General features: G+C 38.5%; 1 long non-coding RNA gene across 16 annotated transcripts; it reads left to right on the top strand.

The window, feature by feature from the left end:
* Nucleotides 1-5,542: 5,542 nt before the first annotated feature.
* On the top strand, nt 5,543-12,847 carry LOC110940529. 16 transcript variants are annotated; one of them, XR_004894331.1, is made up of 7 exons: nt 5,543-5,674; nt 5,958-6,013; nt 6,281-6,699; nt 7,868-8,200; nt 10,929-10,991; nt 11,068-12,132; nt 12,505-12,847. It is a non-coding gene; the product is annotated as an uncharacterized LOC110940529 (long non-coding RNA). The 16 variants fall into 16 exon arrangements; XR_002593279.2 differs by having other exon boundaries at nt 6,272-6,699; XR_004894330.1 differs by having other exon boundaries at nt 6,264-6,699.
* Nucleotides 12,848-17,388: the final 4,541 nt, after the last annotated feature.

Raw genomic sequence — 17,388 nt, 5'->3', positions numbered from 1 at the left:
ATATATATTTTGGAAATATATATGTTGGTGGACTTTTATTAGAAATAATATTCCGGAAAGTTTAATAATTAATTAAGCATGAGGATACTTAATAAATACAATAAAAATACGTATTCTCGTATGTATAAATACACACCGGAATATAACCCCAAAACATGGCAAAAATACACATGTATAAGATACCCCATCCTTGGGAAGGAAATACAAGTATAAATACTTGGGAAGTATTATTACAAAAAAATATCGCTTAACAATTATTCCAAAATTTATTTCAAGTTAAAATATTAACTATTTTAACAAATAATTATGTGACTTGGAATAATACCAAACGAAGCGTAACTCACAAACGTTAATACCAAGTCAAGGCACAGCCCGTTCGTCTAATAGACATTAGTACGTTGTAGGTAGTCGTGTTCATCGAAGAAGTTCGAGTTACGATTGTGGAAGACGCAAGACTGTGAATTTTGTGTTCCCCCTTTCTTTTTAACTGTTTTTCAGTTTTATAACTTTGGGAGTGAAGTACATGTTACAATTGTTTACAAACATTATTATCTGGTATGGTTAGCTAAGGAAGGGTACACTTAGATCATGTGAGTGGTGGGTATAACGCTTAAGGCCATCAATCCTCGTTGTAGGACCAAGGGACATGAGTGATAGATCTATTTGGGTGTGGCGAGCCCGGCCCATGTTGGACTAGGTTTGGCCCATGGGTAGACTATGTCTTACAGCTAGAAGCCCAGTGCAAATTTGCTAGGTTTGAGCTTTCCTGCATCACGTCACACATATCAATGGCCTTGCAAACCATTGGTGATCTCTTTTTTTTTTTCCTTGTTGCTTTCATACCGGGATTTACAAACTTACATACTTACGATGGTTTCAAAGGTTTATACATTCACACAAACAAAAACACGAACTCGCTCAACTTTTGTTGATGTTTTCAAAATACATGTATTTCAGGGAATTAGTCAGTGGATCTGGCGGGCGTTGGAAGTTTCATGCTGCGTTAGGAATAAAGATGTCATCCATGGTTTTGAGGTTTGGTGTAACAGCCCAGCGCAACCGCACCATGATATTGTCCGCTTTGGCGGCCAGCACGCCCCCGGCGTCCGCCCCTCACGGTTTTCAAAACGCGTCATGATGGTGAAGGTATCCAGCCCCTTATAAGGAAGCCTTAGTTCCCCTTCACAACCGATGTGGGATATCACAGTCCACCCCCCCCCCCCAAGGGGTCCAGCGTCCTCGCGGGACCTGGCACCATCGGTCCGGCCCTGGCTCTGATACCAATCTGTCACACCCCCAAAATCCACCTGCGGAGTATCACCGCTTGGAGGCGTGACTGACCAGGATCCAGCCACCAATCATATTGAACAATGCAATTAAGTAAATAAAACCAAACCCAATATAATTGGCGTTCAAAAGAAACCAAACATGTTTAAGTAAATAGCGGAAGCATAGTAATGTTTAAAAAACCAAAACATAGTTTAAAGTTCAATTGTTAAGTAATGGGACATAACAGTCCATAATCCCACAACGACCGCTCCTCACTATGCAAGCTCTATAAGCACCTAACGACCTGCAAGCCATTTAACGACGAGTCAACAACAAAGTTGAGCGAGTTCACAGTTGGTTGTTTAGTTTTACCAGTTCATTTTGAAATCATACGTTGTTTCGTAAACCACGAGTTAACCAGTAACCTTTTGTTACCCAAACCATAACCATAACCAGTGGGGGGCTTCCCCATGTGAACCACTAGACCGTTACCATATCGACGACTGACGAACAATAGTTGTGCCCTACGTCAATGTCTATCATCATTGATAGTTTGCCATGATCCACTAGTACACGCCCGTTCAAACGACACGGTGTGAGGTTTGTCAAACCTAAGATCGCTATTAACTAATGACCCGCTCGTCATCGGCCTCGGTGATTAAGTCGATATAAAATGAGGGACTTCATGATAGAGTTTTGTCTAGTGAGTTGTAATGTTGTTGTCCTACCCAAGGAGGACGAACGTACGTATTCAACCCAAGGAGGATACGCAGGATTTATAGTGGCATCCTACCCAAGGAGGATGGCCGTACATATCCTACCCAAGGAGGATATGTAGGTTCCGTTTTAATTCTTTAAGCCATTCCCAAACCACCGGGAATCCCATGCCTTGTAGAAGTGTGTGAACTCACCTCGGTTTGCTCGGTAGGTTAATCTACTTGATCACAATTAGTTCAATCAAAGCCTATAGCAATCACACATACATAATCAGTTGGAATCCACGTTGTTTGCATATAGGTCATGATCATGGATGTACACTCAGGCAATACTATCACATAGCACTTAACAGTTGTTCTGGTTCATATCAGTCCACAATTCACATGTATGTTACATCACAATATCTAGTAGTTGAGTGAATTGGTTGCAAGAACCAACTTATATCATTTGACTACAATCATAACAATCTTAATCACATAGACAATCACTAATATTCACACAATAGTCATGACATACTAACCTACTGTTCACGCAAAGACCCTTATGGCGAAACCCCCTATATGGCGAAACCCCATGTATGGCGAAACCCCATATACGGCGAAACCCCCCCTATTTCGTCGTGTTTCTCTCTCGGCGAAACCCCCAGGTTTCGTCGACATAAGTGGGTCTCATCGGAGGAGAGATTTGGTCACATATCAAACAGTTACATATGAACACACACACTGAAACCCTAATTACCTACAGCCGTTTCACCGTCATCGTCGATCATACAGTTATTTTAATTCCTGCATACAATGATCATCCATTGTTGTTTAACATCATTCCAATAATATCACAACAATCAACATCTAGCATGAACCCTAGATCACGAGATAACTATATACAATCTAGGTTACGACGTGTGTGTATCCAGTGATCAGATTCACTTAGCACAAACGCCACATATAACATATCATGTCAACACAAACATCATCCCAATGAATCAATAACATAAGAAAATCGTTGTGATCATAAACATTCATCACTATCTTCTATCATTAAACCCTAGTCTACAGTGATCTATTAACAATCAACATACGAGTCATGTATTCATGAACATATAAACATTAGCAATAAACTAACCGAGATGTATAGGAACTAGAACGAAGGACTTACAAGTTTCCAAGGATGATGGTGATGGTTACCGTCGGTTAACAGAGAGGAAGAGATAGCTAGGGTTTCCCAATACCAACTCACGTAACCTATACCCTTATATACGTAAGTTATAAAGTCTTGGGCCCTCACTGGGCTTCGGAGAAACTTGGGCCGGCGAAACTCCCATGTTTTGTCGTGAGGGTCATGGCGAAACCCTCGGGTTTCGTCGGGTAGAGTTGTGGCGAAACTCTTGATGTTTCATCGAGATAGTTCCTAAGTCTAGTCAGTTCATAAGTTTATATAACTAGACACTCTAAGCACATAAGTTGTATAATAAATAATAATACAAGATCTTAAACAATATCATAACATATATCAAACATGCAAATTACAAGGCAACAAGTCGTGCAAACACAATATCTAAGCAATTAACGTGTAGAGGAAAGCCCTTGAAAACTCGGGTTGTTACATCATCCCCAACTTGAAGGTGTAGCACTCACGTGGTGGAACGCTCAGGTTCAAATGTTGGGGATAGTTGGTGCTAATGCCACCCCATGGAATGACTTCAAGGATTTGATCAAGGAGGAATACTGCAACCGTGATGACATCCAAAAGTTGGAAGTGGAGTTCTACAACCTAAAGATGATGGGTTCAGAAATCGAAGCATATACAAAAAGATCGAACGAGCTGGCTATCTTGTGTCCTACTATGGTAGATCCTCCTATCAAGCGTATCGAGTTGTACCTCAAAGGTTTAGTGCCAGAGATCCAGAGTCATGTGATAGCAGCAAACCTCGCCACTATCTAGCAAGTTATTCATTTGGCTCGTCGTCTCACTGATTAGGCAGTCGAGTAGAACAGGCTGCCCAAGCGTATTGGTGCTACTGCTACAGTTACTACTACTTCTGATGCCCTCAGCGACAACAAGCGCAAATGGGATGGAGTCTCAAGCAAGGGTTCGACATCAGCTCAGTCTCAGTCTCAGCAGCGAAAGACTGATGACTACCAGAGTCCTGGTCAGCAATCTTCTGGTGGTCAAGGGCAGGGTAGATACCGAGGAAACCACCCCAAGTGCAACCGATGCAACAGACATCATAGTGGGCAGTGCAACAAGGGTCGTTGTCTAAGGTGTAACAAGTTAGGTCATGAAGCAAAGGATTGCAGGGGCGCACGACCTGTGAATCAGAATCGTCAACAGCAACAGCCACCAGCTCCACAGAATCAGCCGCAGCAACAGCAGGGTAACAGGGGATGCTTTCAGTGTGGTGCTGAAGGTCACTTCAAGAGAAACTGCCCCCAGTTGAACCAGAATCAAAATAGCAACGACAATCAGGGAAACGGAAACAACAATGGGGGTAACAACGGGGGAAACAATGGAGGCAATGACGCCAGGGGCCGTGCGTTCGTGATTGGTCAGGGCTATGCTAGGAATGACCCCAACGTCGTGATGGGTAAGTTTCTACTGGATGACTTTTATGTTAATGTTTTATTTGATTCGGGTGTCGACACCAGTTATATGTCCTTAAAAGTTAGTCAAATCCTTAAGCACGCCCCAACACTTTTGAACACCAAGCACATGGTAGAGTTAGCAAACGGTAAAAGTAGAGGCCACACACATAGTAAAGGGTTGTAACCTCGTCTTAGCTGGTCAGACCTTCTCTATCGACCTCATTCCCATCTTTCTTGGTAGTTTCGACATCGTTATTGGTATGGATTGGTTATCCCAACATCGAGCAGAGATCCTTTGCAAGGAGAAGATCGTTCGCATTCCACGTACAAATGAAGAACCTTTAGTAATTCATGGCGACAAGAGTGGTGCTGTGGTGGGCATCATTTCTTTTCTTAAGGCCCAGAAGTGCTTGCGAAAGGGCCACGCTGCTATCCTAGCCCTCGTTTCTACGTCAAAATAGACCTTTAGCCACACTTTTTCTAAAACCACTCTGCCACACTTTCGGTTAAATGTGTGGCTAAAGATCATTAATCACATTTCAAAACATTCTAGCTTACTTTTAGTCACACATTTTATTTATTTATGTGACCATTGTATTACAACTCAAAACTTTTTGCCACACTTTATGAGTAAAACTGTGGCATTTACTAGCCACACTAGAAAAGTGTGGTCAAATGTAACCTACAGTCACAATATTTGTTTAATTTTTTATACATGTGACCAAAACACATATCTTCAAAACCTTTAGCCACACTTTAAGTACAAAGTGTGGCATTTAGTAGCCACATTATAAAAGTGTGACCAAATGTGATCTAGTGCCACAGTATTTGATTCATGTGACAAAAAACACATTGTGACATCCGGTAGTCATACTAAAAAATGTGGCCAAATATAATTTATGGTTTGTTTTATAATGATGTAAAGGTTTTATTAGCCACTTATAAGTTTTTATAAGTGTGGCTAAAAGTTATCATTGGTGATAGCAAAACAAAAAACATATCACTGTACGTGATCTATTGTCGCACTTTAATTGTTTCATGTGGCCATATTTCAATTCCCTACTCTATCATCCGCTATAGTGCATTCGTTTGCATCCAGCAACCAGGTAACTCTCTCCGAACAGTTAGCCCTAATTCTGAAATTAAGAACCATTGGTTAATATATGGAGGAAGACTGTGTAGTTCATCGTAATTCTGAAATCATTTCAATCAACAATGAACGAAATTGTGATAATCCCTCTCAGTCTATATATCCTCTATTAGATTTCGTATTTCAAACTGTTATTGAGCCTGCAATATGTGAACAAAATTGCGCTTCCATTGTTGCTTTGTTTAATTTTTCAAAGGAACCATGAGATTTCTCTTACGATCGACCCATTTTAAAAAAAGGTTGATGATTCGGCGTTTGTGTATGATGAGTTAAACCCGATGCGAATAAAACTAAGGTAAGAAATATACTATTTGATTTGTTGTTGAAATCTAAAAGATTTTAGGATGCACACCAACTGCTCTATGAAATGCTTGACCCAGATGCTAAGATTCCACTTAATGAAATAACGTCAAAAAATTTTTTTTCTTATGTTATTGAGGCGGAATTGAGCGAACAGGACTGATGATTTCATTGGTTTGATTCCAAAATTTGGGGTACATGGTGTGCTTCCTAATAAACTTTTGCTGACTAAAATGATCACTAAGTTGTGTAGGACTTGTAGAAATGATAAAAGCTTGGGAATTGTTGCATGAATGGATGAAGTTTGGGAAAGTTGAAGCTGCACTCTATAATGTGCTTTTATCAGGGTTAGCGAAAGAGCCAGACTACAAGAAGATAAATTTGTTGCTAAAAGAGATGAAGGATAAACGTGTTATACGAGCATTAGCTTTTATTCAAGGTTATCCATTAGTTGCTTCAGGCCTGAAAGTTATCCTACTCAAGTGGACTGGTTCTGAGTTTAATAGTGTTCCTTTTTTAGAGGTTAAACACTGGTGTGCTTAACACTTGCATTCGAGTTAAGTTAACTTCTTTCAATTTTGTTTAACCCTTGCATTCAAACACTAAGCAGTTGCCGTTGTAGTCTGGATGGCAGTTTCCAAGATCGCGGTCCACGGCTGCAGCTCTGTTTGGCCATTTGAGGTCAGGGACTCTTTAATTGGTTTCTATCATATTTCCATTTCATTATTATTGATTCTCAGGCGTACATTTGATTGTGTTAACCCTATGCCTTTGGTTTCCAGCTACACTAATTAATGAAACTAAGTTAATAGTCTGTGAATGCTTATGGCAAATCAACAAAATTCGTCCTTAGCTTCATCGAAAATCGGAATAACTTTGTAATGTGGTTTCGTCTAGCATGCACAAGTAGTCACCATTACATGTAATCCTAGGCAAAAGCATCAATGTAGTTGTATTATTATTCGCTAAATTGTAACTTGGTCAATCTCCGGTGACCTTTTCGTTTCCTAATGACCATATTTTACATGAATCTGGTTTAATAGTTAGAATCATACATACAAAATAAACACAGATGATGAAAATCAAACCATACCATTGTACATAAGCACCTTAGGTAACTCAGTGAGAAAAATATGAATCATTGCTAATTTTGGCAAAATTTTAAGAAAATAGGAGCATTAGTTTCTTCTTGTATAGTACCCATAACGATAAGAATGGAAATATGAAAGAAGTAACATATTTGAACTTGCCGTGTCGTAAAACTAGTAAGCATTCTCAGGTAATCTTTTAAATCCTGCTTTTACCAGTTATATCCTTAAAAAAGATGATATAAATAACAGTTTTATTTCTTTATTGCAAGCTTTAACAACTATGTAAATTGAATTTCTTTTACCAATTTGCATTATAAGGTGATCAATAATTCAACATGCAGCATGGGTTGAAAATTTGAAGGGCTTCATAAATGTTGACTAAACAAAAAGATCAAAATTGAATTTACTTGAGCTAATGGATGTACACGAAACTCACGTGTATGTCCGATACCCGGTGGGTAATTATCCGGCTAGATACCCGACGGGTTTGGGCCAGGTATGGGGCAAATTTTTATAAACAGGTATAGGACTGGGATTACCTAAACCTATCCCAAACCCTCCCCATTGCCATCCCTTTGCAAGTTCCCATCTCATGTGTTCAGATTTGTTTAATTTGAGTATTCCACTAAACGGTATTTTCTACTTTTTCACAATTAGTAACAATGTTTGACTACCAAGCAATTCATGTCAATTACCCCACACATTTGACCACCAAGATAAGTTTGTATCTCATAACCATTATCTTGTTTTCGTTACAGATGATATCAGGTAAATCTTATATGCAAGTAACAGATGTCAACGATGAACTTAGGCAGAAGACATTGATTGTATTGGGAGACTCAAAAGAGAAACTCAATTCCAACAGATACCTTTTTTTTGTTCATTTTTATAGAGGCCCGATGAATTCCAAATCGTGGAACAAAACTGTTACTGATAGTTTGGGTTTGGCTCAGTTTCAATTTTCAATGGTTCAGTTTTGGTTTCGATAAAAAGAAACCGTTACTAACGGTTTGGCTTATGGTTTAAACTAAAAACCGTCAAAATTGGACCGTGAACACCACTATTTGCTATCAATTCACTTGCCACCAAAGGTATGAAATTATCTTTCATTGTTTATAGTTATGGATTTTTTGTTAAATAAAAAACATTATAGATGTGTTTTTTGTTCTTTGGTTGTATTTTTTATTTTTTTATCTGTTATTGTTGAATGTTTATATTAAAGTCATGTATTTTTCCTAAAGTGAAATTTGCAAAAAGTTGAGGTTTGTTGCAAGATGGCTTTTCTCCAAAAAGAAATGTATACTTACTTTATTCACGGCATTATTATAACCATATGTTCTTTATATCATGGTCTAAAAATTAAACATCATGGTGTCCAGTGGCGGATTCAAGATTTTTTTCGATCCATTTTTTCGGTGTTCAAAAATTTCATAACAAAACGTTAAAATTTCCGGGTCGGCTCGGAGCGAGGTTTGAATTAGATTTAAAAAAAAAGCAAGAAAATAGGCTATACAAGGATTGAAGTTGGTAAAGAGGAGGGTTTACCACTACACCAACTTTCCTTTTATTTCTGTAGTGTCCACCTAATTGTATTTATGGGGTTCTTAAAAAATTTAATATACTGGATCTACTATTTCTAAAAAAACGTTGAGGTCCGGAGCCCCCGACCCGCTTTATATGGGTCCGCCCCTAATGGTGGCTTGTTGGGTGCAAATAATAATTTTTGTTATTTGAGTTAAGTTGCTGGTCTTTTACATTTACTTTTTTTTCATTGTATTATTGAATCTATATAATTTTTGTTATTTACCTTTTATAACTTTATATGTATTAATTTATTTATTTTTTTGAACGATAGATCAACTGGATTTCCAGCTTACTCCAAAGGGCCAGCATATGTTGTTTAAGCCCTTCACCCCAAGTTCGAATTCCTCCCAGAGGTGTTCTCCCATATTTACATAATTTGCACTTAATTAGTAGGAATCGAACCTGAGACCTCCCCAGGAGGAAACCATTTAGTGGAAACCCCCCTGACCAGCTGGGCTATACCATATTGGCATTAATTTATTATATAAAAGTTTTTCGTTGTCGTCCAAAAAAAATAATTTATATAAAGAGTAAATTACGTTTTTGGCCCTTGTGGTTATATCACTTTTACTATATTAGCCCAAAATAATAATTTTTAACATATCTGCCCCCATGGTTTCTATAACTAACCATTTTGGCCCCTAAGTCTAGAGATCATGGGGGCCATAATGGTTAGTTATAAAGACCATGGGGGCTAAAATGGTTAGACTTAGGGGTCAAAATGGTTAGTTATAGAAACCATGGGGGCATATATGTTAAAAATTCTTATTTTGGGCTAATTTAGTAAAAGTGATATAACCACAAGGGTCAAAAACGTAATTTACTCTTTATACAATATAGAGTTAAATGCCATTTTAGTCCCTGTGGTTTGGGTCATTTTGCCAGTTTAGTCCAAATGTTTCATTTTTAACCTGTGGGTCCAAAAAGGTTTCACACTTGCCATTTTAGTCCACTGTGTTAACTTCACCCATTTTTTCTGTTAACGAGAATGACAATTCGGTCATTTTATATGGCTGAATTGTCCTTTTATTTAACAGAATTACATACAAAATGACCAAATTGGCCTTCTCATTAACAGAAAAAATGGATGAAGTTAACCAAGTGGACTAAAATGCCAACTGTGAAACCTTTTTGGACCCACAGGTTAAAAATGAAACCTTCGGACTAAACTGGCAAAATGACTCAAACCACAGGGACTAAAATGACATTTTACTCTATAATATATTAGTTCGACTGAACAAAAATTAGCCTATTCGTGTACTAAAATTTTCAATTCCCGCCTATCTAATTTTCACTCTCCCACTCATGCTTTTCACCAACAAATTCAAACCCTTTCCCCTACTCATCCCTCCATCGACTACTCTCTCACACACACGAGTTGTGTGTATTCACACCCTAATCCAGTGAACTAGAATCATCTGCACAATCATGGTGAAGAAGAACCGAGTCCTGGTTGGCTCAACAGTGGTCTTCTCCCACATCTCCGAAGCACCTCCGTCACATCTCCGAGTTCCTTGTTTCTGTTTACTCAGTCTACTTCCATTCTTTTGATATAATCTGTGAGTTCATGCTCCCCTTTCTCCGTGGTTTCATTCAGTCATGTTTATACTCAAATCAGCATCAATTTTGGTCGATAGGGTTTCATAACTTAGCGATTTGCTTCCGAATTGGTTGTATTGTTGCTGTGTTCATGCTGGTGATGATGTCATTGGTAATTTCGATTTGATTATTATGAGTTTTTGTTGTGCATTGAGGGATCTAGGGTTTTGAACTTTTGATTTGGTTGGTTGTAAAGTGTAAATTGAACTTTCACTTAAATCTAGATTCACACAATCTGGGGGTTTTTATAGTTTAGATTCTGCTTTGGGGTTGAAGCATGATATGGTTTGGATGTTGAATGGTCTGTTGAAGAACAACATAAGTTGGATGAAGGTCTTTCCATATATGGCTTTTGTTTTATACTTATAGTTAATGATAATATATACCAATACTATCATCGAAAAGTTGATGTGTTTCCAGATGATTTTTTTTATATTTACTGTTTTTGGGTTAAATTCGTATGAAATTAGGCAATAATAATTAGCTATCTATAATTGTCTCAGTAGGAAGGTGATCGTTAAGCTGAGCTAACCTTTAAGCATTCGTTGTGTGGTTGTATAGGCAGCATTGGTATAGGTTGAAACGGGTTGGATTGACCCAATATGGAATCCCAGTTAATTATTTTGTTGCCTGCAGTTGCGACATATCTGGATTCTGGAGCCAGTGCTGTTCTTGTAGAACAAGCTGATCTGATTCAGAGTAAGTTAATATATCCTGTTACAACAATGTGAATATCAAACCATGGTTAATATGATTTTGTTTTTTATTTTATTAGTAGGTATGGGTTTGTGCTCTGTATTGTGTTTCTTTCGATGGCAGCATGGATGACACTACTAATCTTCAATTCTGTGGTTATTGTGGTGCCTGTGTTACCTGGATGAGTGCTTTTTAACTAAGTTTCTCTTTTTCGAATAACACATGGCATAAAATGCAATGGTAAGAAGTTTAAATGGACGACCTGTTTGTGAATCTTATGCAATGCTCTAACTGGAATTACCATTTTGGTAGACATGTATGCATTCATTATTAGAAGTTATGTCATCTTGACTGTACTCGCTGGTGTAAGATATCCACTTGGTAAAATTTAAACAAGGAGAGCTACATTCTTATTAGGTCAAATATTGAAATGGTGTTCCATTGTTGTGAAAAGTTCTGTATTGTTCTCTATTTGGGTAAGGCCACATTTTCAGTTAGAGATTGTTCAGGAGTTTCGTATGCAATTTATTTCATATGTAGCGTTTCTACAGCCTTTCATCATCGTGCAGGTATGCTCCATATGTCTTATTTTTATGTTAAAATTAGGGGATCAAACGAGCCGAGCTACTTGAGTACGACTCAAAAAAAAGCTCGAACGAGCTGAGCTTAAACGAGCTCAAGTTTGAGACCGATCTTAAAACAAGCTCGTTTAGTAAACGAGCCCAAGCCCGAGCTTCGTTCATTGAGCTCGATCTGGCTTGTGAGCCTAAACAAGCCCATTGTTTATTTATTTTTCTGTAATGTATTACATATATATTTAAATAATAATAGTCATTATTTGTTATATTATGTAAAATAAGTAAATTTTATATAAACTAAGGACTATAACTAATAAGAAATAATTAATTAATAAAAAATGAGTTGAGCCTGAGCCAAGCTTAAGCTTCAAAAATTACTTACGAGCCTGAGCTCGAGCTCAGGCTCGGCTTATTTGCACCCCTAGTTAAATTGTCATCATATCCGGCTTGAAAATAGCAATCAATCTTGTTAAGTTTCAGAAGCTAGCTTAGCATCAGTTTTGGAACTAATGGAAATTTGGCAAGGCACATGGTTCTGAAGCTACTGTAATAGCGGAGTTTTTTTGGTATGTTAGTGATTGGTACTGCACTATTGCTTCTTGTTGATTGTCTGCTAGCTTAAACTTCTTAGTCCATCAGCTTTTTTTAACATGATGCATAACATCGATTTTTTAACACTGTAATGGTTTGAATCTTTGATCTCACACTCCTTTAAAACGTTTAAACTAGCTATAGTTGTTTGAGACAAAATTAAAGTTACCATTACCAACTTTGTCTATGAGTATAAGTATGAATTGAAATGAGTATTAGGGAAATACATCTCGTAACTACATTTGTAGTAGCCAACTCAATTTGATCATGTCATTAGAAAGAATGATTTTAGCGTTTATTTATATAATATGTTATTTTTTATTATTTTGAACTTGTATTGTTGACAGAAGGATAACACAATATGTTCATGTTGAGTGATGGTTTGCTCTTGCTCTTGCGAATCTGGAAAACATCCATAATTAATGGCATTTATTTCTAGATGGGTTGTGCGAATGGCGCTGGTGTAATTTTAAGTGAATATGATGAAGAAGTTGCTAATGACGCACCTGGAAAGCATTCACAGTTGTAGCAGGTAGGTTTGGTGCTCTTGCAAGTGTTGCTAGTTGCTAGAAGTGATGAATGTTCTCTTGCAGTTGCTGCTTCATTTGTAGATAGTTTTTTTTATTAAAAGTTTGTGTCTTTATTATTTACATTGAAAATTATATATGGATTTTGGTTTATTATTCTTAATATTATATGTTTTTAAGTTTTCTCATGCATGTTTGTTGTTTTTAATAATTTTATAAAAATAAATAAATAAAAAATGGCTACACAAAAATGGGCAAATAAAATTACAATGTATATGCGTGATCAAAGGTTAGACAATAGTCATACTTACAATTACAAAATTTCATGTGGTTATAGATAACTATTAGCCACACTATAGTCATTTTGTTTGTGTGACATAATGATATCAAACGTCATAAAAAATTATGTGTCACTAGATGTTAGATAATAGGCACGCTTTAAATTACAAAATTTCATGTGGGAATAGATAACCATTAGCCACGCCATATTCGTTTTGTTTTTTGTTTATGTGACGCAATGGCATCAAACGTCATAAGAAAAAAATTATGTGTGACCAAAGGATAGGCAATAGCCACACCATAATCATTTTGTTTGTGTGACGCAATGATATCAAACGTGATAAGAAAAAATATTATGTGTGACCAAAGTTTAGATAATAACCACACTTAAAATTACAAAATTTCATGTTGCTATAGATAACCATTAACCACACCATAATCATTTTTTTTTTGTTTTGTGACGCAATGATATCAAACGTCATACGAAAAACAATTATGTGTGACCAAAGGTTAGATAACAACCTCACTTAAAATTACAAAATTTGATGTGGCTATAGATAACCATTAGCCACACAATAGTCATCTTGTTTTTTGTTTGTGTGACGAAATGATAGCAAATGTCACGGTGAAAAAAAGTTATGTGTCACTAAAGATTAGACAATAACCACACTTGAAATTATAATATTTCGGGTGGCTATAAATAATCATTAACCACACCATAGTAACTTTATTTTTTGTTTGTGTGACGGAATGATAACAAATGTCACGAGAATAACAAATATGTGTGACTAAAGGTCGGACATTAGCCACACTTAAAATTGCTAGTTTTTTTTGTGTGTGCAATAAAAGGTTTTAGCCGCACATACAATAAATTTATGTGACTATATATTAGAAATGACCACAGTTACAATAAATATATGCGGCCGTTGCTACCCTTTAGCCACACGTAATGGACACAATGTCTGACTAGAACAATCCTTTTTGTCACACTTTTCTTTAATTTATGTGGCTAAAACAAACATTTTAGTAAATTTATGTGACTATATAATAGAAATGGTCACATTTAAAGTAAATTCATGTGGCCATTGCTACCTGTCAGTCACACTTAATGAAGGGAATGCTTGATTTCATCAAAAAATGTTGGTACCATTTAGCCACACTTTTATGATGTTACAGTCACTAAAAAGTGTGTGTGACCATATGATACCTATGATGACTCGACCTTTGGTCACACTTGAACTGAAAAAAATAAGTGTGGCGAAAGGCCTATAGCCACACTTTTTTTGTGTGGCCATAGGCATGTTTTGACGTAGTGAGGAAAGAAGATAGAAGATATCCCGATTGTACGTGATTTTCCTGAGGTATTTCCTGAGGAATTACCTGGTCTCCCGCCTCATCGTCAGGTTGAATTTCAAATCGAGCTAGCTCCTGGAGCAGCGCCAATAACTCGTGCACCTTATCGTTTAGCTCCATCAGAACTTGAAGAACTGTCCACGCAACTGCAAGAGCTCTTGGATAAGGGTTTTATTCGTCCTAGTTCTTCGCCTTGGGGAGCTCCAGTGTTATTTGTGAAGAAGAAAGACGGTACCTTCAGAATGTGTATTGACTACCGCGAACTCAACAAGGTGACTTTAAAGAACCGCTATCCACTTTCGCGCATTGATGACTTGTTCGATCAGCTGCAAGGGTCGAGCTACTATTCGAAGATTGACCTGAGGTCAGGTTACCACCAACTGAGAGTTCAAGACGAGGATATTTCTAAGACGGCATTCAGAACTTGTTATGGGCATTACGAGTTTCTAGTTATGCCTTTCGGATTGACGAATGCACCTGCAGTCTTCATGGATCTTATGAACAGAGTGTGCAAGCCTTATCTGGATAAGTTTGTAATTGTTTTCATCGATGACATCCTGATCTATTCGAAGAGTCAGGAGGAAGACGAGCATCATCTGCGGCTTATTTTGGAACTTCTTCGAGCAGAACAGCTGTACGCTAAGTTTTCAAAATGCGACTTTTGGCTTGGTGAAGTCCACTTTCTAGGCCACGTGGTAAACAAGTATGGGATTCATGTAGATCCATCTAAGGTTGACTCGATCAAGAACTGGCCTGCACCCCGTACACCAACTGAAATCCGCCAATTCTTGGATTTGGCGGGCTACTACAAAAGGTTCATAAAGGACTTCTCCAAGATTGTGCAACCTCTCACTTCACTAACTCAGAAAGGTGTCACCTACCGTTGGGGTGATACACAGGAGTCCGCGTTTCAACTCTTAAAAGATAGACTTAGTAGCGCACCAATTCTCTCATTGCCAGAGGGTGCAGACAATTTTGTGGTTTATTATGACGCGTCAATTCAGGGTCTTGGTTGTGTGTTGATGCAACGGGATAAAGTCATTGCTTATGCATCGCGCCAACTCAAAGTTCACAAAAGGAATTACACTACGCACGATCTAGAGCTGGGAGCTGTTGTTTTCGCAGTTAAGATATGGAGACATTACCTGTACGGTACCAAGTGCACCATTTACACCGATCACAGGAGTCTCTAGCATATCTTCAAGCAAAAGGAGTTAAACATGAGGCAACGTCGGTGGGTCGAACTCCTGAATGATTACCAATGCGCGATCAAGTACCATCCGGGCAAAGCCAATGTTGTGGCCGACGACCTCAGTCGAAAGAATACTACACCTAAACGCGTGCATGCATTTGCAACTTACCATCCAATCTAGCCTTCCTACTCAGATATGAGATGCTCAGGTTGAAGCATTAAAAGCAGAGAACGTCATGGCGGAGTCCTTGCGTGGGTCAAGGAAACGGTTAGAAGAAAAGGAAGACAGTGCTTTCTATGTTACAGGGCGCATCTGGGTCCCACTTTATGGAGATTTACGCGAACTGGTGATGGATGAAGCACATAAGTCTCGTTACTCAGAACATCCTAGTTCGGATAAGATGTACCACGACTTAAAGACTACATACTGGTGGCCTAGCAAGAAAGCCCACATAGCAACCTACGTCAGCAAATGTTTGACTTGTGTAAGGGTTAAGTCTAAATATCAGAAACCATCGGGCCTACTCCAACAAACAGAGATACCACAATGGAAATGGGAACAAATTTCCATAGATTTCGTTTCTGGCCTGCCTAGATCTCAATGTGGAAATGACACTATTTGGGTGATAGTGGATCGATTAACTAAGTCTGCACACTTTTTGGCTATCAAAGAAACAGACAAGTTCTCTACTTTAGCAGACGTTTACTTAAAGGAAGTGGTTTCGAGGCACGGGGTGCCAATCTCCATTATTTCCGATCGTGATGCACGCTTAACTTCTGAACTGTGGCAAGCAATGCACAAGTCTTTTGGCTCACGTTTAGACATGAGCACCGCTTATCACCGGCAAACGGATGGGCAGTCTGAGCGCACCATCCAAACCCTTGAAGACATGCTTAAGGCATGTGTGATTGATTTTGGCAACGGCTGGGAAACACATGTACCGTTAGTGGAATTCTCGTATAACAACAGTTACCACACCAGTATTCAGGCCGTTCCATTTGAGGCATTGTATGGACGTAAATGCCGGTCACCTCTTTGTTGGGCAGAGGTTGGCGACAGCCAAATCACTGCCCCAGAACTTGTTGTAGACACAACGGAAAGGATTGCCCAGATATGACAACGAATGGCGGCAGCTCGTGACCGTCAGAAAAGCTACGCTGATAAGCGTAGGAAACCACTCGAGTTCCAGGTTGGGGATCGAGTGCTACTCAAAGTCTCACCTTGGAAGGGTGTGGTTCGTTTTGGCAAACGAGGCAAACTTAACCCGCGATACGTTGGACCTTTCGAAATCATCGAGAAAATTGGCAAGGTGGCCTACAAACTGAACCTACCAGCAGAACTCAGTGGAGTTCACAACGTATTTCACGTGTCAAATCTGAAGAAGTGTATGTCAGATGAGACCCTCATAGTTCCTTTGAAGGAGCTCACTATCGATGATCAGTTGCGATTCGTCGAGGAACTAGTTGAAATCACAGACCGAGACGTTAAGGTTCTCAAGCACACCAGAATACCTCTTGTTCGAGTTCGTTGGAACTCCCGTTGTGGCCCAGAGTTTACCTGGGAACGAGAAGACCAAATGAAACTCAAGTATCCTCAATTGTTCGGGAACAGTGCAACCACTACTGAGGCTGAAGCTACTACAGAATTTCAGGACGAAATTCCAAACCAACGGGGGGATGATGTGACACCCCGGGAAAACCAGGAAACCACGCAAACCTAACTAGCTTCCTCAGTAACCACGTGCTAAATTTCGGGATGAAATTTCTTTCAATTTGGGGATGATGTGACAACTCGAGTTTTCAAGGTCTTTCCTCTACACGTTAATTGCTTAGTTATTGTGTTTGCACGACTTGTTGCATTGTAATTTGCATGTTTGATA

Source organism: Helianthus annuus, chromosome 5 (assembly GCF_002127325.2).
Source record: "Helianthus annuus cultivar XRQ/B chromosome 5, HanXRQr2.0-SUNRISE, whole genome shotgun sequence".
Classification (NCBI taxonomy): Eukaryota; Viridiplantae; Streptophyta; class Magnoliopsida; order Asterales; family Asteraceae; genus Helianthus; species Helianthus annuus.
This window is presented reverse-complemented; position numbering and strand designations above follow the sequence as displayed.